The 24,281-nt window shown below is 39.2% G+C and overlaps 1 protein-coding gene across 4 annotated transcripts in view; it reads left to right on the top strand.

Moving 5' to 3' along the window:
* Positions 1–10,619: 10,619 nt before the first annotated feature.
* b3gat1a (beta-1,3-glucuronyltransferase 1 (glucuronosyltransferase P) a) overlaps positions 10,620–24,281 on the top strand; it is a 56,202-nt gene continuing 42,540 nt past the window's right edge. For 2 of the 4 annotated variants that reach the window (XM_037267248.1, XM_037267247.1), the window contains exon 1: positions 10,623–11,083. The gene's annotated coding sequence lies outside the window, so the exon portion shown is untranslated. Of the gene's footprint in view, positions 11,084–24,281 lie in introns of all 4 variants that reach the window. The other 2 variants (XM_037267250.1, XM_037267251.1) reach the window with 2 other exon arrangements.

Below are 24,281 nucleotides of genomic sequence, written 5' to 3'. Positions count from 1 at the left end.
TTCCCCCACAACTTCCATTCAAAGTATTTCTTTCTGTTATTTGCAGTGCCACATGTGGGTGTTGTCATTTGTTCAAAATGATAATGGGTGCAGTTAAAAGCAATCAAATAAATAGCCTCAATGAAAGAAAAGTGATCCAAAAAACTACCATTGAACAGACTAAGCACATTAAACCAGCCAAATAGTGCAGGTTAACCTGCATTATATAATGAGCTAAAATAAATGTTGCATGAAACAAACCCAAAAATATATGCATTAACTTTATCTCTTCATTATCAGTCTAATAAATGCTGAACCCATTTAAATCCCACTGCTAATCAAAACAGCAAGCACAAAAGAACATGCAGTCCTCCGCTATTACTCAAAACTACAAATAAATATTTTCCAGAATAGAGCCGTTGTAATGTTTTTTTGTTCTTTTTCATCACGCACATGCGCTGCACTTTCAGTTACTTATTTTTACACTCACGGTATTTCATTTCATGGCTTTGTCGTCAAGAGTCACTGAATTGTTCTGAACACTGTCCTATCTTTATGGCAAAGACGAATAGAGGAATGTAAAAACCAAAGCAAACTGTGCTTTATTGTCCTGTCTGGTTTCAGTTTCCTTACACGGTACTTTGGTTCATACCATAAAAGCCAATCACCCATCTTTTACAGAAATTTAATTTATAAAGGGTATCGTACAATCTTTAGCAAATATTTTGGGAAGGGGGTGAAGTCCCTGATAAAAACAATCTCAGGTTACAACAATGCCATTTAAAATGGATGCCTCCCAGCAAAGAGGAGACCCAGAGCACACTGCGGGCATTCCCCATCCCATCTGGCGGTAAGAAGGCCACAAGATCCCCCCCCCAAGGAGGAGTAAAAAGGGGCAGAAGGACACCCGGGCTGCCTGCTTAGCCTGCTGCTATCATGGCCCGGAGGGATCTTAACATGCTTGCAAGTATGACGGATGAGGCCTGGCTATTTGGCTGCTCTCATTTCAGGATGAAAAGCATGTATGCAGTTTGTAGCATCACACATTGGTGGAAGAAATTCAACACCTGCTGCACATCCAAGAAAAAACATTCAGAACTGACGAGATAGTCAACAGAAGCAATGACTTCTGTTCTGTTATATGATTCGTACACAAAGGTTCCAGTCATCCTTATGTCCCAGCTGTCTCCCGCCCCAAGCTTACAGGCCAGATGAAGCATTTGTCAGGGAACTCTAAAGCGTAATAATCGGTTTTGAACTTGTCTGTTAGATTGGGCCTAGTCTGAGGACAAAAAAAAAATTTTTCTGCCAGATCGTGTACACCCTTTTAGTGACAGCCTGCTCCATCACACTAGCTTCCCCTTAAGGTGAGTTCATCTCCCACACAGGTGCCGTTTTCTCATCCTAATGCCTCAACTCTCTTCTTTCCGGAAGTTACCTGCCCCAAAGGTCCTTCCAAATGGACACGCCATGGATCCCTCTTCTGACATTTGTAACAGAACTCTTAACCCATATTTGAACTCATGACTGGGGGCACTATTTTGGTTGACACAGAAACTTTGGGTGGTAAGCTTAGTTGAACACACATCACCTACTTTAATCTCTCTGTGAGTGCGAAGCCAGCCAGGTCAGCTCTCATGTTGTGCTAAGAAAAATTGTTACATCCTGAATTTTCATTAAGAAGAGCAGAGGAGAGAGAAATACCTCCGGCGGTTAGGATAGTGATAAAATCGATGTTAAGATAGCTTTTTTCGCTACACCATTTATGAGGCAGCCCAACTTGTTTTCGTGAGAGAAAATGTCTTGTCCTTTAGCTGAATTCATCAAATTGTGTGCTATGTTCTCATCTACCTGAACAGTGTGATGAGTGTCAACCCTTCCAGCATTCGCCACTCACAGGGACCAATATTTATCCATTTTAACGATCTTGCTGGCAGTTTGGCCATTTGAACGTGTCATCCCTATTTTTCTAAGCAGTGGAATAATGACTGCATTACACCGTGCTGGCGCTGTGTTTGTGTTGTTTGTTGTGTATTGTTTGTTCGTACCCGCTCAATTCTCCTTCCTGTGCCCCTGACCTCTGCTGTATTATGGTGTAGACACAAAGCGATGCTTCATATAAATAAATAAAGCGCTGAGCTTGGCCACAGGCTGAATTGCTTTCCTGGACTGTTGACTTGGCACCGCTGAGGTTTGAATTCATGCAATCACAAGGATTCCCGTCCACAGTGCCCTTCAGGATCGCTAAGCTTAACACTAACGCAGCCTAACCTTAACACGCCGGGGCACCGAACATTCAATAACACAGCTAGGTCAACATGTTTACAATTCCTTTAAGCAGAGATGCAAGCAAACAAGTACGTATGTATTTGGAAATCAATTTTTTCTTGTTTTTCCCTAGCACATAAGGTTTGGTAATATCTGTTGAAAACTAGGTGCAAAACAATACTCAACTCATGGCCAGCACTGGTTGCCTTGTTTATGGTGTTCCTTCTGCCATCAGTTTGCTTCTAATTGATTTAAAAATCCAGTGTCAATTATTTTTTCTCTAAAGACAACACCCCAATAATAAGCCAGTTTAGTTGCTCTATTAAAAACAAATGTTTCATATTAGGTGGAAAAACTGATTCCCAAGTGAGTAGTGTTTGAATTTTGAAAGAACAGGGAAACACCTACCGCCATTATACAAAAGTATTGATGAGGAATGAACTTGTATAATCTGACATAAGACAGGAAATATTCTACTAAGAAAACATGAATGTGGAAATTCTCCAAATTACATTGAATACTTTGTTGGCTTCTTCTATATGCCGTAATTGATTCATACTGTGATTCATCGAAACCGTGCAAAACTATTGATCTTTTCATCAATAATGTGGATAGAATTACTAATTTGACCTTGGCATCACAGTCATGAGTTTGCCTTCAAAAGATGCTGAGCCACATAAACCAACTTTTTCGTTCTTTTAATGTTATATTTATTCCTCCAGCAGTGTTCTACTCTCACATCACCACCCACATGGCCCACAAAATCTCACTGTTGGATGACTACATTGCGAGTTCGGCCGTGTTTCAAATAAACTAGGCCTGACTCCAGAGATTGTTATGCAATATTACTGAGCAAACCATTCAGGCTCATCGAGGGATGAGTGGTGCAATTGTGGGTATATTGAATCAAGTTGTAATTATACATGTGTAATTCTTCATCTGTCTTCATCTCTGCTGCAAGTGTCTGAATGATCATCTGAGCTCTTTGTCTGCAAAGGCGTGAGAGCAGAGCAAAAAGCATTCTATGTGTTATTGTTTTTAATATTGTGATATACATATTATATATTAACCTGTTTTTTTTTCCATAGCATTCTGTGCTGGTTTTCAAACAGTTGAAGTTTTTCCCTTTTCTGCATTTTCAGTCTGCACAGTAGATAAAGTTTACTCAATCATATTTTTACAGCTAACATTTTAGAACACATATAAGACCATTACCTTTTCAGATAAAATAGCTGCTTTCAGTGTTTGAAAGCATGTGTTTGATACTAAATGTCCAATGGTGCATACAGTATGCACTTTAATATAATGAGTGCAGAGAGATCCCAATATTTAATAGGCTCAGTGTCAAAATCATTATTTTCCTAAAATCCTAATCACTCGAGAACTAAATTATGCAATACAACTTGTAACTGTCATTATTTGTTACGGCGGATGAAGTCAATAAATCCAGCCCATCTGCTGTCTGATATAAAACTCAAAGCTTCAAATGAGGACAAATTTGCATTGCTCTGTGCACATACTGAGATGGAGAAATCCTATGTTTTAATTCAATTTAGTTGTTTTATTAGAGGAAGTGGTGCTTAGGTAGTGAAACATCAACACTGAAAGAGATGGCTGCATTGCACTACTCCACTTGCACTACTCCTCCTGTACTTTTGCGCTATTATACTGACTGTCTGCTGTATGCACAGTTGCACCATTTCCACCAAGTTGCTCTTATTTATTCATTGTATGTGCCTTCTTATTTTTACTTTTTGTATGGTTTCCTTGAATGTGTCATATGTCTTGTCACCGTGGGATAGTAGGAAACGCAATTTCGATCTCTTTGTATGTCTTGACGTGAAGAAATTGACAATAAAGCACACTTTGACAACAAGAATAAATATGTACATTTACATTACGCATAATCCCAGATAGTGTCATGTGTGGCTCTGAAATGAGATGTGCATATTTCTATCTTCATTAATAATGCAATGTAAGAAAACAAAATGAGAGTCACGCCATGTGATTAACCGCTTTGTCTAGGGACAAAAGGGGGTAGATTATGTGAATTTACATAATTCCTGAAGAAACATTTCTTGTCTTGATTGGGGTTGATACCCATATCCAATACATTTCAGACATACATGATTATTACTATCATTACAACATGAAGCCAAGTCATGCACAGATGCATTTTTGGATGGTTTAGCATGTATGCATTTCTAACCAAAGAGAATGATGCATTGTTTGCATCAAGATTCAAGAGTTTTTATTCGCCATGTTTGAGCGTGCCAAACAAGGAATTTGACTTCGGTAAATCACAGCCTCTGTTCAACATTTAGGTGACTAACAACACTCAGGACATGTGAAAAATGGCATATATTCTCAAACACTACGTTTGCAAATGGCTGTCCCTAATTCTAAATAGAGCTCCATGTGGGATTGCCAGATCTATCAGAAGCTGAAGTAAAAAAGCCAATGATGCTTTTGTTCCGTTGTGTATTTCATTAAAAACAAACTGGTTTAATTATGAAATGAAAGGTTTTCAAATTATATCTTTGGAGGAACTGTCTCGTGCAGGGATAGCCTCCAGTTCAAGCATGACCCTAAGCGGTAAAAAAAATTGATGGCTGGATGGATGGATAGATGGAAGAATACCAAACCAACAAACTTAACATTTTGTAGCTATCATGAGCAGTTGCTGAATCACAGAGAGTACAGTAAGGCTTTAAGTACAGTATTGCCGTGAAGGAGGAGTGAGTCTGCGATGCTTAATGGTCTGTCTGAGACGCTTGCACGGCAACAACCATGTCATCTGATGCTGTCATTCAATGTAAACATAGAGTCTCCTCAGACTGCCCGCTGTGTCTTTTGCTACTGCTCAAAAGAGCTGTTCATTGGAGAATTGGCTCTTTGCTGCTACCCTAAAATCATACATAACAATTTTGTATTGTCATTATGGAAACAAATATAAGTCAGTGGGGATATGGTGGTTTATTCATCTAGCTGCTTCCTTTGGCTGCATCTCCTCTTTTAGCATCCTTTAAGATTCATCGTGTTGATATATCGCTGTTTAGATTTGGCCCTTATGAATATTCAAAATGCATAAGAACCCAAATCTGCAGTGTCCATGGCAATTGCACTTGGACAAACATTCTGTACTGTATATTAAACTCTGTTGAGCTAACTGACAATTTTGTAATTTGAGATTCACTGAAGTAATTTTCACTGAAGTAATTTTCGAGCCACCATTCTTGGAATATTCCGTCATTATTGCATTTATAGATATTTACAGTTCATTTCTTTGTACTTCATCTTTAATTAACTTTATGTAAATGTATCAAGAGATGCAAAAACAATTATTACTTTATACTGAGATTATTGCTTTCTGTTTAAAAACAGCCCCTATCATTGGCTAAACTATATATCATTTCGCATCCAGGGTAATATCCGGTTCAGACAAGAAAGTAATAACATAATTTGACATGTCCCAATTGCCATATCGACTGGAGGTACTGACATGGTGCCATGTGTGGATACGTTTTGTCAATATGTCAAGTGGGACAATTTTACTGCCACACAACCTTTTGGCATTTGACAGCATTTCCTTCATAACAGTGAAGTAAATATGACGACGACCCCGTTTTCTCTCAGTTGTACTCCACCCACCTGACTAAATACCACGATACAAAGATTTCTACATTTATGAGATGTTGCCATCTCAGTGCTTCATGGGGGTATGCCAGGAAGCAGGTTATGTGAAAACCCAGAGGAAGTTAACTCTGAGATGAGAAAAAGGCTGAATTATCTGGTGCAGCGATGGAAATTCTGAGTCAGTCAGCATGGTAAAAGACTCTGAGGATCTCACAGGTTTTTTATGCCGAACACTGACTTTCTACCACGCTCCTCCGTTCTGACACGATCATGCTTTTTTCCTTTCTTTGTGATCGCTTTCGTATTATGGTACAACTTAATCTAAAATCATATGCAGTGATTGTGATTGACTAATGTAGAAATTATGTATCCAAACTCCTTCACCAATTGTATAATGATAGAAACTGTGCAACTCAGACATACTATCACCGTAACTCAGTGCCACCAATCATTTACATTATTAAAAGTCCAGTGATATTTGTTGCATGAATCTAACTGTTTTTCCTTAAATGTGTTTACTAAATGTAATTGGTTTTGTATTAATTTCTCTCTTAAATAATTGGTTGATTAGTTGAATATTAATAGTAATAAAATAAATTCTTATTCACCTACCGTATTTTCTGCACTATAAGGCGCACCTAAAAACCTCCAATTTTCTCAAAAGCCGACAGTGCGCCTTATAATCAGGTGCGCCTTATATATGGACCAATATTGAGCCACTACAGCAGGCGTGTCCAAAGTCCAGCCCGCGGGACAAATGTATTTATCTTATATATGGACAAAGTTTTAAAATGGGCCATTCATTGAAGGTGCGCCTTATAATCCGGTGCGCCTTATAGTGCAGAAAATACGGTACTTATCATTAATGTATTGTGGATATAAAACAATATTAAAACAAAAACATTGTAAATATGTATTAAAACGTTTATTTTTTAATGCACATTAAAAATATTTTCGACACATTAACGACACAACTATACAAATACAATGGTGTTAAATAAATATTGAGTTGAAAATTAAATATTTTCTCAATTAATGTCACTAAAATCCTAATGAAAATATTTCTTGCCTGTCTGAATGATTTTTTCGGTTTCAATTTAAATCAATTCAAAGTACAGTTCTCTGACGCCCTATGGCACCTACTTGTAAAGCTCATGTTATTCAATAGGCTTTTTTTTACAACAACACTAAATATTGCAATTTGCAGTGTGGTGAAATGTTAACTCGGTGCATAAAATAGTGCTATTCATTCCACCTTAATGCATGCATACATTTTCTACCACCTGGCTTCACTTTCCTTTGTTGTGGCAGCAATTTTGTTTCATTTTGCCAAATATACTCAGGCATGATTGAACCACAGTATTTTCCGGACAATGAACTGCTACTTTTTGCACAAGCTTTGAACCCTGTGGCCCAGTGCGGTTTATCTATGGATTTCTTTCATGATTTTGATTATATTGTATAATTTGTGCATATTCTCTTACATAGGAAAATCAGTTATTAAAACACCTGCGGCTAGGCTAGTCTAATGCGAGTAACAAAATAACAAAACAAGATTTTTCCTGAGTTTTAGCTGGTGCGGCTTATATTCGGGTGCAGTTTATAGTCCGGAAATTACTGTACTTCTGATGAGTTGTGAATAAGATTGTGGAATTTGAAAGAAAGTTAATGCAAAACTCAGGTTTAGATGAAGCACACATTCAATCTGCTTGCTTGAATACTTTCCTGGGTGTCAGATTAGCCACTTTCGGATTTTGGGGCAATAATATTTAATTAGATTTTCTCTGCTGCCATTCAGTTGTGATTGTAGATCAACCATTAATCTGTCATGAGGAAATGGCGGTCCAGTGCATCCACATGATCCATTGGTACCAGCGACTATCTACTATATAGGAGGTCGCCAGGCAACGGACTCGCCTCCAAGAAATGATATAGCCCAAGGCCGTGGACACACTAGCGAGCCATTAATGGAACGGCCACCTGCCCATGTATCAGTTTAATGTTCTTTATAGCCAGCTCGGACAAGCGTGTGTTATCCATCCATGGCAGGTGGTGTTTTAGAGAAGCCGTCTGCTTCATGAGTCAGAAAAGAAAAACAATTAGTACAAAATGTTACAATGTATCTCCAGTTGAAACGATACAATAGTTGAGAGGAAATGTTAAAACAGGGACTTGAGTGATTTCGAAATTAAATTTGGTCCTGAATGAGTCACCATCCATCCATCCATCCATCCATCCATCCATCCATCCATCCATCCATCCATCCATCCATCCATCCATCCATCCATCCATCCATCCATCCATCCATCCAACCCTTGAACGACTTATCCTCATTGCTAAAACGTGCATATCTTTGGTGAATTGAAACTTTAAAATGTACATTGGAGTGAACATGAGTGAATGGATGTTTGTGTCCTGCAAATGACTGGTGACCACTTTAGGCTGTACACCACCGTACTGTCTCAATGTCAGCTGGAATAAGATAAGACACATCTCTTCTTCCGCTGTGGACCGATGAGCTCAAGTTCCTTCTTGTCCCATTCTTGTAGCTCCCTCGGGATGTCAGATTGCACACCTGTCTTATACCTCCTCCTTCTAATTTGTTATCTGATCATTGGTGGGAAACACTACTGCAGTGACATGATGCTGGACAAAAACCTACACATGTGCACATTCCGTCTTGGGCATTTTACAGACGTTTGTTATTCATGGTAGCTATATTCACTTTAATCATTGTAACAAAGTCCCTAAGATTTTATTTTTTAGCCATCCATATCCCAGCAGTCTTTGGCCGATAGGTGGAGTACATCCTGATGACGCCACTGTGAAAGAAATGCAAAATTTAGAATACTGTTTCATCAAACCTCCATGTCACATCATTGCAGGTTTTGATTCAGCAACTCGAGTAATGAGTGTCCAAGACGGTTGACTGACCAAAGCTCAAAATACTTGCCGACACTTTGCAGTGAAATATTGCAGGCAGCTGTTAAATCATCTGAGAGCTGCTTGTTGTCTAGGCTCGCATCATGGTATCAGTTTGTGGCAATGGTCATAGTTTGTCAAAAATTATTATCCCAAACAGTTGTGATTGTAAGAAAAATCTAAAGGAGTGGGAATCAATAAAACAAAAGAAAAATGCCTGATCAAGGCATGGTTAATCCAAATGTTATGCAAGTAGTGAGTACACCCTGAATTGGTCACCAACCAATCACAGGGCAAATATAGACAAACAACCATTCACACTCACACCTATGGGCAAACTGAAGTGCTCAATTGGCCTACCATGCATGTTTTTGGTATGTGGGAGGTAACCAAAGCACCCGGAGTAAACTCACGCAGGCACGGGAGAACATGAAAATTCCACACACGAAGGCCTGAGCTGAAATCAAATCTTGTACCTCTGAACTGTGTGGCTGATGTACCAACCGTTGCTCAACTGTGCCGCCTGCGTTGTGTTAAAATTTTATTCATTTAAAATTAGTCATGAAGAGTGAAGAGATCCACTTAAGACCAAAACAACCACAAAAAAAAAACTGAGAAAGAGAGAGGAGGGGGACAGAGTTTTTTCTCTTTTTTACATGTGCTGCAGTTTTACTGCTTCAGTCTTATTTTCCCCCAGTTGAACTGCTTGCAGAGCCAAGTCTGCTGTGTTAGCTCACAGGAGGTGAGCTGTCCAAGAGGATGCCTCTGACCCTCCGACCAGACGCTGTCTCACCTCCGCCACCAACAGGCTCTATATTCAGTGACGCCTGAAATGAGATGCTTTCTGGGATGGAAGTGTGACGGAATTGGCATTGAGGACAGTCTCTGTCAATCACTGAAGTCACAGTTCTTTAAAGACATTCACTGGTTTGGCACAGGAACTTGCAGTTTTTAATTATGGGTGTTTATAAGTTTGAAAATGGCAGCATCTTTGGAAATAAAATACGTTAGTGCAGTTTCTAATCAGGAAAGGAAGCATTTCAATAACGTAAAAAGGAATGGACCCGCATGAGGCAATAAAACCACAAAATTATGATTAAATGCACTGACATTTTATAAATTGTGATGAAAGTTGATGAAAATGTTCAATAAGTGTCTGGTACAAAGTTTTTTTTAAGAAAAAGCTTCATTTTGAATGCCTTGTAATGGGCTGTAATTAGATTTATTTGAATTTATCTTTACCTAAAAACCTTTTCAAGTAAAGTGTAAAATAAAAAAATAAAAAGTAATAACCTTTTTCCATAAACTGTATTTGAAGGAAGATATTTATTTATTTATTTACAACTTTTTTTTATATAGTGCAGGTGCACTGAATGTTTTGGCCATGAACGCAAGCTGTCAACCGGCCCACCCAATCCCTGACGTGCGCATCTGTGAAGCTATTCAAGAATGAGGGAATATTTTATGTACGTATGACACATTCGTCGACCAGGATTAACACACTCCAACAACAACATTCTTCTCTTCTATTATACAATTGTGTGAGCGTCTCACACTCCTATAGAATGTCATGGTCTCATTACAACGTCAGTGACAGACATAATAATACTAGAGCGGAAGGAGGTGGGATATGGTTTTTGAACCCATTTTCAACAGACGGTCTTTATGCGTTTTACCACTTGCCTTTTCCATCATCTCTTTATGCTCACATTCTCTCTACTCCCCTCTTCTCTCTCCCGTCAGAGCGGCAACCCACCCTATTCTGAGGTTTTAATGGTACATGCCATTGGAAAGCCCATCTCTAGAAGGGAGGAGGAAGAGAGGTGGTCTCAGTCTCAGCTAAGAGGCTAGTTTAGTCCCCCCCCCAACCCAAACCACCCCCCTTAGCATAAGCACATTCACATATGCCTTCGCACGCGTAGAGCCACCTCATTCGTCTCGATAGAGCGGTCGGCTTCAGAGTGGACCAGTCAGCCAGCAGGCAGCAGAGAGGCAGAGGGGGACAAAAGCAGAAGGGAGGGAGGAATAGAAAGAAGGGGTGCAAAGCCACTAAATAAAACACATCACCGCAAAGAAAAGGAGGAAAAGAAAGGCAACACATCCTGGGAGTTCAGAAAAAAATCTCCTTCAAGAGGATGAGAGAATAAAAGAAAAGGATGCTCTGAATGCCGGAAGAAGAGGGACACAAAACACAGCAGGGACAAAAACAGGAATTCTGGAATGAATGGGAGTCCTGCTTGCCTGGGAATAGCAGACGCACGCTGAAGTCACTGAAAAGGTAAAGAGAAAAAGCTCCATTTATCTTCCCGTTTCCTCTGTCTGATCCGGTTCTACTTGAAAAGATGCAAAGGAGCTTTGACAGACATGAGGCAATTTCCATGCTGATCAGGCGACAAGGAGGAGATTGCCATCTTTGTCCCTGGGTTGCGGTTGAGCATGACACGGGGGGGAAGAGCACGAGCGAGAGGGAATCTGTGCTGCTTGCATGCTTGCTGCAAGGAGGGCTTTGGGAAGCGCTTCCGAAAAGAAGAAGGCTCTTGATGAAAAGGATGGGGCGATAATCTTCGGGATGAGCATGCTGAGAAAGCAATTGTGGCGATTTGCTCTTAACTGAGCAGTTGAGGAGAGGCACATGAGGTCTGCTTATTTGGATTGTGTGAGCTAAGCTGATCAATTCACAGTCCAATATCTAAACAAGATAGAAGTTTAATACTGTGAGAAGGCTGCACACATCGCCGGCAGTTTTCTCAAGCTCAAAACCTGACAGACCCACTTTGGCTCATGACCCAAGGGAGCAGCGAGCTACCTTTTCCTCGCTTAACAACTTGTCTGGAGAGGAAAACAAAACTAGGCGCAGGAAAAGGAGAGCTTGAGTGGGCTGTAGGATTGCTTTTCTGATATCTGCCAAGAAAGAACCTGCTTTTTTGCGATAAGATGCACTTCACACCCGGTAGCCTTCGACAACTTATTGTCAACCCGTTTCTGTCGAATTAGATCATCCAGGTGGGTTCACACTGTCGCGGAAAAAAGTACAGCGGAATCGAAAAAGTCAAATGCAATCAATCGCGGGTCTACCAAAGAGATTTTCAAATTTTGAAACGAGCCTTTCCGTGGTTAAACTGCTAAACATTTTTTTTTAATTGAAATAAAATTTTAATTCACAAGTCTCCAAACTATCCATAGGTGATGATGTAAAGACAAAAGGTCAAACCATTTTTTTAATTGAAATAAAATGTCAATTTGATTCACTGAAGTCTCCAAACTATCTATAGGTGACGATGCGAAGACAAATGGTTGGTTGTCTGCATGCTGGTATGCTGTCAGCATATGCTCCAGCTCACCCGCAACCCCAAAGACGTCGAGCCGTATCGAAATTGAATGGATGGGTTCATCTGTGTTAAAATAACCAGAGCTGATTGAATAATGCAAAAGGTGTGCCTCATGCATCTATTTCTCTCTCTCTCTCTCTTTTTTTTTTTTTTAAACATTCCTAAAGTCTCAGAAGTCTATAAGAAGTTCACTGTCACGTTCAAATTTAATGTTTAAAGAGTAGCCTGTAGAGCATGTTCTTAAGGGCTAATTTGCTTCTGTCTGCACCGTTGCGGGTAAACCGCATGAGCGTCTCTAATATTTTACTATCCAAGTATTTATTTACCTCATCATTATGTGTAATTTTGCAGTGAGCTCAGGCATTTAGTGCCATAGGAAAAGCTTGCACAGTGTGAATATGGTGCCAAAGGTCTGGACTCCAGTTTTGAAGCCTTAGTCATGTGTCAGTATGCATCAGTCCAATTGCCTGGAAGTTCTGACTGGTCCAGTCACAGGCAGCTGACACCCAGCATGACATCAAGCACACAGGGCAAAATATGCTGCAACTTTTTTTTTCAATTTATATGCCACAGAGGCCAGCACTCACTCGGATCCTTATGAATGCAACCAAGTACATTCACTCATCATAATAACGTTCAGTTAATCTCATTTTGGAAATAATTATACACGTCCGTGTGTGATTTCAATCCACTGCTGTCACTTACGCACTGTGCGATGGAATGAGTCCTACTGTGTTCTCTCCTCATTCAATCCATCCTGCGAAATAACACATCTACGAAATTTACATACTCAACTAATCCAACTGCTACTGCTTCTCATTTGTCTGACAAAGTAAGTGCATACATTTTATCTTGACTGTTCTTCTGCTCCAATAGCTTTCATGCTTTGAAAATAGTCTCTGTACTGTATAGTATACTGTATGTGCGCATGTGTTGCCCCCGGCTGTTTGTAACACTGGTGTCAGCATGCTCCTGTGGTACCGCACTCTTCGACCGTGCATGTACATATTTAGTTCTGCTCAGTGTGCCAATGTCAGCAAATAGCATGCACATCTCACTTATGGAAGTGGACACCTTGTCATGTCATGTGTGTTCATGGCTAAAGGGCCCACAAATACATAACATGAGGCGGCAGTTATTGTACATGCATGAGAATAGAAGTAACTTGCACCACCAATTGAACATGAATTATATTTTTTTAGCAAGACAGAACTCTATGAAAAATGTAGACAATAAAACATGGTTAGTTTATGACCTTATAGTTTCACTATGTCAAATTTAATTCAAAATTGTCAGCGTTCTTGTAATGGAATGAGTTAAATTACAGCTGTCAGAAAAGCCACAAAAATGACATCATTTTCTAGTGTGCATCTGAACAATATAATGACATAAATTATACACTGCCTCCTATGGTGCATTGCAGTTGTTACGCAGTATGTTGTCATGTGTGTAGGACACGCACATATGTACACACACTTACACATCCATATGCTCAAAGAGAGCTCATCACTGATACCTGCGCAGCATTCCACACATCATTGCACATCATTGCACATGTATGAAGCCTGGCAAGAAGGTGGGCTCTGTGAAAATGTTCGGGGCGATAATGACGAGACTGCGAAAGTTTGAAACACGGGGCAGCATGTGGGTGCCTGTGTAGAGGGAGAGAAAAATAAGGGAACAGTGGGTGCTGTGGAAGAAGCTAAAAATGCAAGTGGTGGACGCTTAAAATCTCGAAACAGAAAATAGATCCTCCTCTGCAGAGCAGGTGTTAGTTGGTTTTGTTTTACTGCAACCAAGAACAATTGCTTGTAACAATGAAAACACTGTTGTCTAACTAAAATTGCCTATAACATGAACTATATGACCAGTGTGTGCAATTATGTCAAACAAGGTCAAGTGAGTCTTGTTTCTTCATTACACAAAGTGGCAAAAAGCAATGCAGTAATAAAATGTGTTTTCATTGACTGTGTATTGCTAAAATAAGGAAAAAACATCTTACCAAAACATTTAAAAGTCGACTGGTGAGAGTATCAAGACGGCGGGAGATAACGATACCATATAAGGATTTTAATATCTTGCTCCTCCAGTGCTATTCCAATATTGTGCCCGTGTGCTTGGAAAAGACTGGTTCCCTTCCCTGTGCCAGGTTTTCTCCCTCTGAGGAGTTTGCCTGAGGTGCATCATAGCCGCTTGACCAGCAACACTGAATAATAAGAGGCAGAACTTTCCAATCTCATGCGGCAGATGAATTCATTAGGTTTTTTTTTGCAGCAAGCTTACAAAGGCTGCCATCAAGAGTGGAGGACATGACAGAAAGGGTGAAGAGTCTGAGAAGAGGAAGAAGAGTCGCACTCTACAACATCACAATCACAAGAGTGAGGTGACGCGAGTCAGATGGAAGTTAGATTTCTCGCTTCACTGTTTCCAGCAAGCTGATAAATAATGCAAGACAAAATGTGAATACATTTTCACCTCTGCCAAGTGTGTAAAGCATGAGGCTAAAATGTGGGCTTGGATTTATTGTTAGTTGGTTATTAGTTAAAAGCATGACATCACATGATTGATTACTGAGAAATTTTCTTGAATGGTAGTTCTAGGCCATATGTAGAAGATGAAAGATTTTGTTTGCCATTAAAATTCTGCTTGCATTGGGGCCAAGTAGAGCAGTGATGCAAATCCAGTCGATGGAGATCCAATGGAAAAAAAAACCCTGCTGGGGCAACGTGTGTATACGTGTCTGCATGTGCACTTTGAAATTTCCATTTCAAACAACCACATGTATTGTTAAGTTGAAAGTCTTAGCAAAAAAATAAATTTTAACATTAGGTTGGATTAGGTTAAAGACGGTGATCAGGGAATTGATTATTATCATTCCTGTGACTGTTGGCAAAAGAACCGAATCAATATTTTTGTTTGCCGAATTGTTTGGTTTCATTTTCTTTTTAAATATTTTTTTACATGAAAGTAATTCCAGCTCGTAAAGGAAACAAATGAAATGTTATACAAAAAAAATCAAGGTTAATAATATATATCTGATACTTGCCACTGAACCTCACATTGCTATTTACAAATCCAGACACTAATGCCTAACAATTCATATAAGAGCCCTTTCCCTTTATGCTTAATGATTGTTTTTTCATAATCTCATTATGTGTATTTGTACTTGGCCATGCAGCCTCAGGCAAGTGCTGCTGTCTGGGAAATAGGGAGGGTTAGGGTTAGGGACAGCTGGCGGTGCAGTGTCACTTGTGTTCACATTCATCAGGCCTGCGAGAGATTAGGAGACAGTGGTTGGATGCTACTGGAGGCGCAGTCACATGGTCTATTAATATAAAGACACTCGCCCCCACAAACACACCCACAAAGACACATTTTCTACTATGCCTTTAGGCAAAACTAAAAACAATAAGCAAAGCTCCTCCAGCTCTCTCATACACAAACATACACACAGAGAGTGAATGAAAACAGCAGAGACGCTTCCCTCCCCCCCACACTCATCATCTCTCCCCGGATTGATTAAATTACATGAAATAAGAAGGCCAAGGAGCTTAGCCTGCAGTCGCTGTGGTCTGGTGGAGGTGTCATATCCAAGAAATACAGTGCACACTATATAGTAGCCACTATACATTCTACCTAAGAGTGGGCAGCGGAGGTCATCAGGAGAAGAAAGAAACATTTGACATAACGACTGAGGTCAACTGGCTTTAACATTCTGCCCTCATCATTGAGATGCAACTTAATAAACCTTCGACTCTTTCAACTCTTTTCCTCAAGCTTTTATGGCACATGATATACTAGACATCAGCATACACAAAATATAATATGTACTATTTGACCAATAAGATCCATTTTGTGTAGTCTGTGGAGTGTTTTTTGTTTGTTTGTTCTTATTCCAAATTTGTTTTCTTGACCGGCTTGTAATTATCTGCAGATTTATCTGAAATGACTGCAAAAAAAAAATCCAAATATAGGTTTTGGTAGCACATATTGTTCATTCACTGGCTTATTTAACTTTTTTTTTCTGACAGCTAATTCATTCATTTAATGGCATTCACCACAGCAGCTTCCATGTGAAGCACATTATCTAATTGTAGAAGGAAAACTAAAAGCGGCTAAAGTATAATCGCAATGAAATAATAGGAATAATAGTTTTTTTTATTTGTTTTGTTTTGCGGAAGTTTCTTTGTGAATATTAGTGGCACACAGCATGCTTGTTTTTGGTTGTCTGCATGATAAACATCTGTCCTTCAAGGGACAGCTTCACTAATGAGTTGGAGATTAGGTATGCGCAAGGGCAGACACCACACAACAACAAAAACAGCCCTACTTTTGCAACACAGGCAAGCTCTCAATTGTCTTCCTAAGATGGTTGAGCCTTTGTTGTAAATCCCCCAGTTTCAATGAAAACACGATGTTTCTAAATCCCGATGTCATGAACCAGCCATCTAACGAGCATGCTGGAGCATAAGGCCATATTTGCTCATTAACGACCTCAAGTCTTTAGTAATTGGGTGTAATGTTGTGGGATTTGTTTGTATTTTCACACGCCCAACGTGTTTTTGCTTCTACACCACCGCACACGTGACTGTGTACCTATAACGGCCTCGATAATAAGACGGCGGAAGCATATTCTGATTTAATCGTATGAGCCTGACTGCTCCCGTTGCCTGCTGGAATAATAAAGGTGCTAAATAATTAATCTGGCTAAGATGCTGTGTTGCATGCATTTAATTGTGCATAGAGCCGCTCAACTAATTTATTGTATTGTTTCAACCTTTACAGGATGGTGACAGTGACGCAGATTCAGTGGAAAGACACAAATGTCAATTTTGTCTGTCGACGCTTTGACTCAGAGTTCAATTCTTAATGAATTTTCTTCAACCTACCACACACAATTCATGAGAGGCCTATTGATTTTGATCCATATGTGACACGAGATAGCCGTTGGCCAGTCATACAATCGGTAGATGTTTCTTGTTGACCTATTCTTCACAAATCCTACGTGATAATTTTCAAATCTTGTCAGAGTGAGAATCCTATTGATTTCCAATTATGTCTGCTTGAGATGTATTGCACTCGTTGTAGCTTCTAATTAATCACTTTTTTCATTGTGATTAATCAGAGGAACAACATACTCATGGATCACTGAGCTTCAATGTAGCATCCTCTTTTTTCTGATTTACAAGATGTAGATCAGTCGGCGTTCCTAATCTACACTGTGAAAATATAGTTAAAACCATGACAGGTTTTTATTCGTCGATGCTGAATGAGCGGCACTCTTTTTTGCAATTATCTCTGCTAAACAGTGTGAAATAGGATTGGGCTTGAAAGGTTTGTCTGATATTCCTCTAAGTGTAAAATTAACAAAATTAATGTTGGTTTGCAGAATTATTTGACTGAATGAGCTGGACATGTAATCAATCAAAGTATGAAACGTTAACAAAGGTGGAAAAAAGCCAATTAGAGCAACAAGCCATAGTTTGCCTGTTTTTTATTTGACACGCAATATTTCTAAAAACTCTTTTGCAGCCTCTTGGCTGGCTCTGGCAGTGATGCGCAGTTACTTGTAAACAGGTATGAAAGAAAAGGTAGAATTTAATGTCGAAAGAAAATGCATGGATGCATCACTGAGCTGTCAGGCAGTGTCAGTGTGAGCACGATTGTTTTTCATATTGCTTGCATGGCATTTCATGTGCGCTAGGCACCAATTACCTTACTTGCTCAAGTGTCGCATGTGAGAGTCACACAAATGCAGTATACACGTGTCACCTGTTTCCTTGGTGAATGCCAACAAGCTCTGAAAATACGTCATTAAAATGTGGACAGAAACCTGCCTAGTCCGATTTTTATCCTTCCCCGGGTTTTCTCTTCATGTGGAAAATTGTATTCGAAAAACTCCCACTGCATCCAGAAGGGAGAGAGTTTTTTGTTGTTGGAGCAGGTTGCGTGCATGCCTGTGTGTGTCTTTTCTCAAGATCCAACACGGACAAGGTGACACGGTTGATGCTGGTTGCACAACACATTTGTCTCAGTTTATTTCAGGTGTCACTTGGTAGCCCCCCCCCCCTCCCAAAATCACTTCAAAGCGAAACTAACCCATCCGTGTCCATTTGCTGCCTTATGAAAAATAACATGAAACAGAGAAATTCAATTAAGGGCTGCAACATTCTCAGGTTTATTTCATATGAAGGAGTAACAAGCTAGGGAGCTTTGACTGCGTCCTACTTTTAGATTGTATCTTAAAGCTAGACTATGCCATAAATTGACAATGTTTTCAAACTTTAAAAAATGATTAAGGCTTGATATAGTAACCATTGTTATGGTGGTGAATAATACCGATGGGCCATTTACAGTTAGGATCTATTCATGCTTTCATGATTGAACACAAGGGGTAAATTAAAGGGCATGAGCAAAATTATTTTAAAAAAAGTGGCCAATTATTCCTGAAAGCCAATTCAATTCTAAATATGTTAGTATTGTGGGCTGCCACTTGATGGCTTTTTGGCATAACCTGCTTGTTTAAAAAAGAAAATATTTAAATGTTATTAGTAGACAAAGACAATAGTGATAGTTCTAATCAATCTAATGCACTGTGGCTATGCTATTTTTAGCATTATTATCATCGTTTGTGCTGTCTGGTGACGCATCTGTGTGATGTGGTGGTGCGTGTGAAGTGCTGCACAGGGATCAAAGTGGCTCTGTGAATTTGGCAAATACAATATTTGCTGCTTGGCCTAAGGCAGGCGCATGTGTGTGTCTGTGTGTGTCTGCTTCAACATCAGTGACCTGTGGTCCTGATGTGACTCATTGGCACGGTTGTCCAGTGGCCATCAAGCCAATTTGTGATCAAATATATTGTCAATTCCATTTACATAGGGCTTGGGGAGGGAATATTAGTTTGGGAAGAGACTAGGAAAAGTCACTTATAAACACTGAACATCTCATTATCTACTCTTGCTTGAGCTGGAGTTCAGTGATTCAGAAATTATTAGTCACTATGAAGTGTGCCTGACTGCATTGTGTACACAATTTTGCACTTCCTTACGCCAAACGTCTCACGGATGTTGCGACGGGATCATTTAAACGGCAAGAGGCTCGCTTCATTGACATTCAGCCGAGCGTGCAGCCTCACCGCTGAAGATAACTGTAGACTGTGCAATGTTCCAACAGCAAGTTGCACGTTAATGCGCGGCGGGTTGCAGGCTCGAAACAAATGCCCTTGTGTCATTGATTACACACTACAAGCTAATGAGATAAACAGAGGCTGAATTGATTCAGTCGGAGAGGGGCACATGTAGACGTCTGTATGCGTGGACACTTCCATACAGAGAAGAGCTTCAACAATCTGCACTTTTGGCCGAGAAAAGCGCCGTCTCCACCCACTCCAATTCTCACTATGGAATATGAACTGCTTAGCAATTACTGCGTAAGCCTCATCTTCAATCAAGTCAAGCTTCATTGAAGGCAGCCTTCTGGAATAATGTGCTCAAAGAAGTGATCTTGATGAAAGCACGCATTGATGCATTGGTCAATTATGGCCACTGTAGTCATTGGATCACTGATAAAAGTGTTATTGTCTGGATTGTCAAAAACATTTTATTACTATTATTGTTTCGGCAGCAACATTGCTCAAATGGGTATGAGCTGTTGTTCCATATATTTATTCATGGCTCCCATTTCTTTAATGTATGACATTTCTGCACATTCATAGGGCAAAATTCACATATATGTTACTGGTCAGGTACAGCTGTGCAAAAGTTGTCATTTCTATGGTGCTATTAATTATTGAACAGTGCTATATATGAAATAAGAGAGTTTTTCAATGTCACAAGTCCTCTTGCTGCCAAAGTTGTCCTACAAATGAACAAATTTGTTATACAGTAGAAGATGTTTGCACACTGTAAATGTTTTGTTGACTTCACTCAATTCTAATTTGTCAAGTGGTTGCATGAAATAAAATAATCTGGATCCAAATAGATAATTATAGACATGTACTTAAACCTAAAAAACTGATCATGTTTTGTCATGATTATCACTACCGGTTGCCAGAACTGCACTTCAAAACATGTATTTACACTTTAGACCATATCTCACCCCCATTCACTTTGTATGGTGCAAAGACTCATGAAACCACCAAAACAAAAAATAGTTGTCAATACAATGTTTCTGCGAAGCGAGTGCTCGTCAACCTTAGTAATCGAGTCAAAGAAACAGGGTGGAACAATGAATTACAGTGGTTTCAAAATAAATATTAATGGTGCTTTGTTTACAGTATAGCGTACGTGTACTCCGTCTCTCAACCAAAGTCAATTGGGATTCGCTCCAGCTCACCTTTGACCCTAATGAGGATAATAAGCGATCTACAAAATGTATGATTTATGATTCAGTTTGCCATTGTAACTTTTAGCACGAGAGGTCAAATGCAGCAATATTTAATTGTTCCGCAAGAAAGCTTGAGGTTAACAAATGTCATTCTCATTGGTTGTCAAATTCCTTTCAATTAAAATGTGTTTGTTGACCTACAGCCTGTCCCAAGGCACATTCACACCTAGAGATAATCGAGAGACCAATTTAGAAGGCTAGGCAGACATGCTAACTACCACTTCACGAAGCTGCACGTGCATGAAATTTAATGATATAAAGTATTGCCTATTCAAAATATTGCTGATCTCATTGAAATGAAATGAATGAAATCAATGAGAGGTTGACAAATGACAGGGATTTTGTTCAAGTTTGAGGTTTTTGTATTTAGTGACAAAATAAATCCTGACAAGACAGATATTGGCAGCTTTTGTCATTTTCAATTGTGATGGAATGGCCCACAGCGATGGATAATAGCTTTTTTGAACATGCAGAAGTCAAAGGCAAAATGGCCAAAGGCTTTATTACAGCATGTCAAAAGGGAAGGTGGGGGGTTAATAATGGGATAAAAATCAATACAGGTCTAACCACGTCGTGGTGCAAATGAAAAGCATGCATGCCAGGATAATGGATATGGATTTGTGGGTGTGTGGCTCGTGATGAATTGCCATGTAGAACTTCAATTTTGATATATCATGCTGCAAAGTGCATCAAGCATTTGTGACTGTCAGTGAGGTATTCTCACTTTCGAGCGCTCGCAAACGCGTCTTAAAGTGTGAGAAATGCAAGCAAAGTTGTTCGCGAAAAGAATAAATGAAGACAAAAGATTGGAGACATTAGCGACATAGCAGCATCACGTCAGTATTTGTGTTAGCCACTAACACAGGTGGTGAAAAACTCAGAAAGGTAATTGTTAGCACAATGATTTGGGTGCATGTCACATAGTCACACTTTACATTCTTGTTTTTATTTACCGGACTGTTTAAAGTCAGAAGTGTTAGATTCATCCAATTTTGCACCTTCCTTGCTTGAGGGTTTACAGGTTTCCCTCCTCATCCAAAAAGAGTTTTTTTTTTTTTTCTTATTTGGCAGCAGTAATTGTACTACCTACTTTATTGAATCTTCTCAGGTTATTTGTTTTTGTTTCCTACTCACAAAAAAATGGCTGGAACACATAGTGAAAATAATAGCTGAACTCAAGGCCCCGTGTTTTGTTGATGGGTGGCTCCCTCATTAAGAATACAATAAACAAGGTAGTCTGTCTATCTATGTATTTATCGCTCTCTTCTAAGAGGAGATTGATCAAATCATTTTGAATCATTAGATATCTCAACTAACATGACATCAGTCTTCATTAAGAACAAACAGAAAACATCGATGAGAGCACGTATTTCATTTGACAGTTAATTTTCTTAACAGTGTCAAACAGTCGAGATCGTAATACCTCCTGTATATAAGTCATGAAATCAGACAAATTAATCAATCAGACCAATCTCATCCCGAACTACAATAAATGCGATATATCAGAGCTAAATGCCATTCTATGCATCTTAATAAAGTATAAAATTATGAAAAGCAAGTGGTGTGATAGGGTGTTATTTGAAAAACAATCTCATACTGTTCATGCTGCTTAATCCAAACAAACTGTGACACTCAACGACAGGAGAGTTTGATCAAAAATCTCTGACGGGGAGAGCAAAAATTTTACAACGGTGCAGCTTAGCAAATATAGCATGTAATTAAATGGAAATTTTGACTATTTTGGAATCTTTTGCATTGAGCTGTTTTTCAAAACAAATTAAAAAAAAACAGTGGACGATAACGGCATTACAAAAACTCGGTTTCAGCGTGTAAGGACTACCGTAATTTTCGGACTATAAGTCGCACCGGAGTATAAGTCGCACCAGCCATAAAATGCCCAAAAAAGTGAAAAAACCCCATATATATGTATGTAAGTCGCTCCTGAGTATAAGTCGCCCCCCCACCCAAACTATGAAAAAAAACCGCGACTTATAGTCCGAAAATTACGGTATTAAGATAAAAACACAAAATACATGATTGCCTTACACATATTTTTCTAACTTGTTAAACAAGTGTAAAAAGAAGCTAACCACTGCATATTTGTAAAAGAGGAATTTTACATTTGCATGAGTTAGAGACACAGCCTGCCTTTCATGCGTCTGCATTTTTCCATAATTCTTCTTTTATAGTTTTTTTTATTATTGTTTTTTATTATTTCTATTCCAGTAATGTACAAAAACATACTGAATAGCAGCAACTGAATAAATAAATGAAGAATATGGTAGGTTTGTCAACAGCTAACAGACTGAGATGAGTACTGTGGACTGTAAAAAAAAAAAAAAAAAAAAACTCCATTCAGTCTTACTTCTTCTTTCTTATTTTTTCAGTCTTTATCAAGAAAATGCAGACATGTGCTTGCAGACCGTACGATGCTTCATATTCTGACTCCTTCTGCACATGATTCATTTCTGCCTGAAGGTGTTGTGCTTTGATTCGGGGCACAGCTGTTGCAGCGCATCCCCCTGCACCATCATGCCACCAGTTGGAAGCCATTTGTTAACATGCAGGTGTTTTCTCACCTCCTCATAGCTAACCTGATACCACAAAGTCAAAGACGCCAAAGTATTGCTGTTAATTGAAGTGTGTGGGGTGGGGGGCATGCCGAAGACAGAGCAATAGGATCCAGAACATCCCGTGATATCTGGGGATCAACCTATACCTGTAGGTGAATTCAATGTCACACAACTTCGATGGATAGGGTTGATTCCTCTGCCTCATTGGGGAGATAGAGGACAAGATGCTATCTAATCCCATTGGAGGTGAAATACACAGCTAATAAGATGCGTGAAATCCGAAATAAAGCATGTGGACTTTGGAATTGAGTGGCTTGCATGAATATATTACAAGTTGAGGGGAAAAAAACGTTTTCAAAGGATTTTTAATAGATGGATGCAATGTATTCTGTAGCTTATTATGTAAAAATGCAGTTGCCTCTGAAGGCATTGAACGGATCATAACCGGACTGTTCTGGTTGTGCGTCTCATCTGAGCAGGCTTCATCAGTACGTACATGCAACAAGGCTTAGCTCGGACTGCATCAGCCTCAGGCCGAGCCTTTGATTCTGTCCAATGAAGAATGATGAAATCATGCAATATATTGAACAACATTTTAGAATGATATTTTTCCCAAACACAGGTCATTTTCAAAGCAGTCAAGGACGATAGCAGCTTTAAAACAAAACAACAAAAACAACACTCTAAAAACTAAAAGGCATAATCACAAGGCTTTAGTTTTCAATGAGCAAAAGATTAAGATGAAATAAAGAAACAATAGTATTTATTTATTTCTGTGACATAGATCCGTTTCAATGATATACGTACATCAATTCAATATTTAAGTTCCGTAATATTTAAATTCTGAATATGTTGACAATAGATACTGTAAAAATGAGCATTCACTGATGCTTTTGCATTAGAAATGAAGTCTCTTTCTAAAGTCATGTCAAGCATTCTTAAAGTTACAAGTCCACATTGTTGCTGTGACAATTGTTCAAAGATCAGCATCTAGTCTGGTGGAATATTGTGTATTTGTCTCAGCATTTCCTGTACAAAATCTCATCAAAACGATAGCTGTCGTCACCATGGAGGACAAACAATGCTGTTATGAACAGGGAGTCTGCACACAGTATGCTCTCGATCGCGACCTGCACTTGTGCTCTTGATGTACAAGTGCACGGGAAGAATTGAGTGCATTTTTTTTAGC

This window comes from Syngnathus acus, chromosome 13, assembly GCF_901709675.1.
Source record: "Syngnathus acus chromosome 13, fSynAcu1.2, whole genome shotgun sequence".
Taxonomy (NCBI): Eukaryota; Metazoa; Chordata; class Actinopteri; order Syngnathiformes; family Syngnathidae; genus Syngnathus; species Syngnathus acus.
Note: the sequence above shows the minus strand (reverse complement) of the source record. Positions and strands in the feature narration are given on the sequence as shown.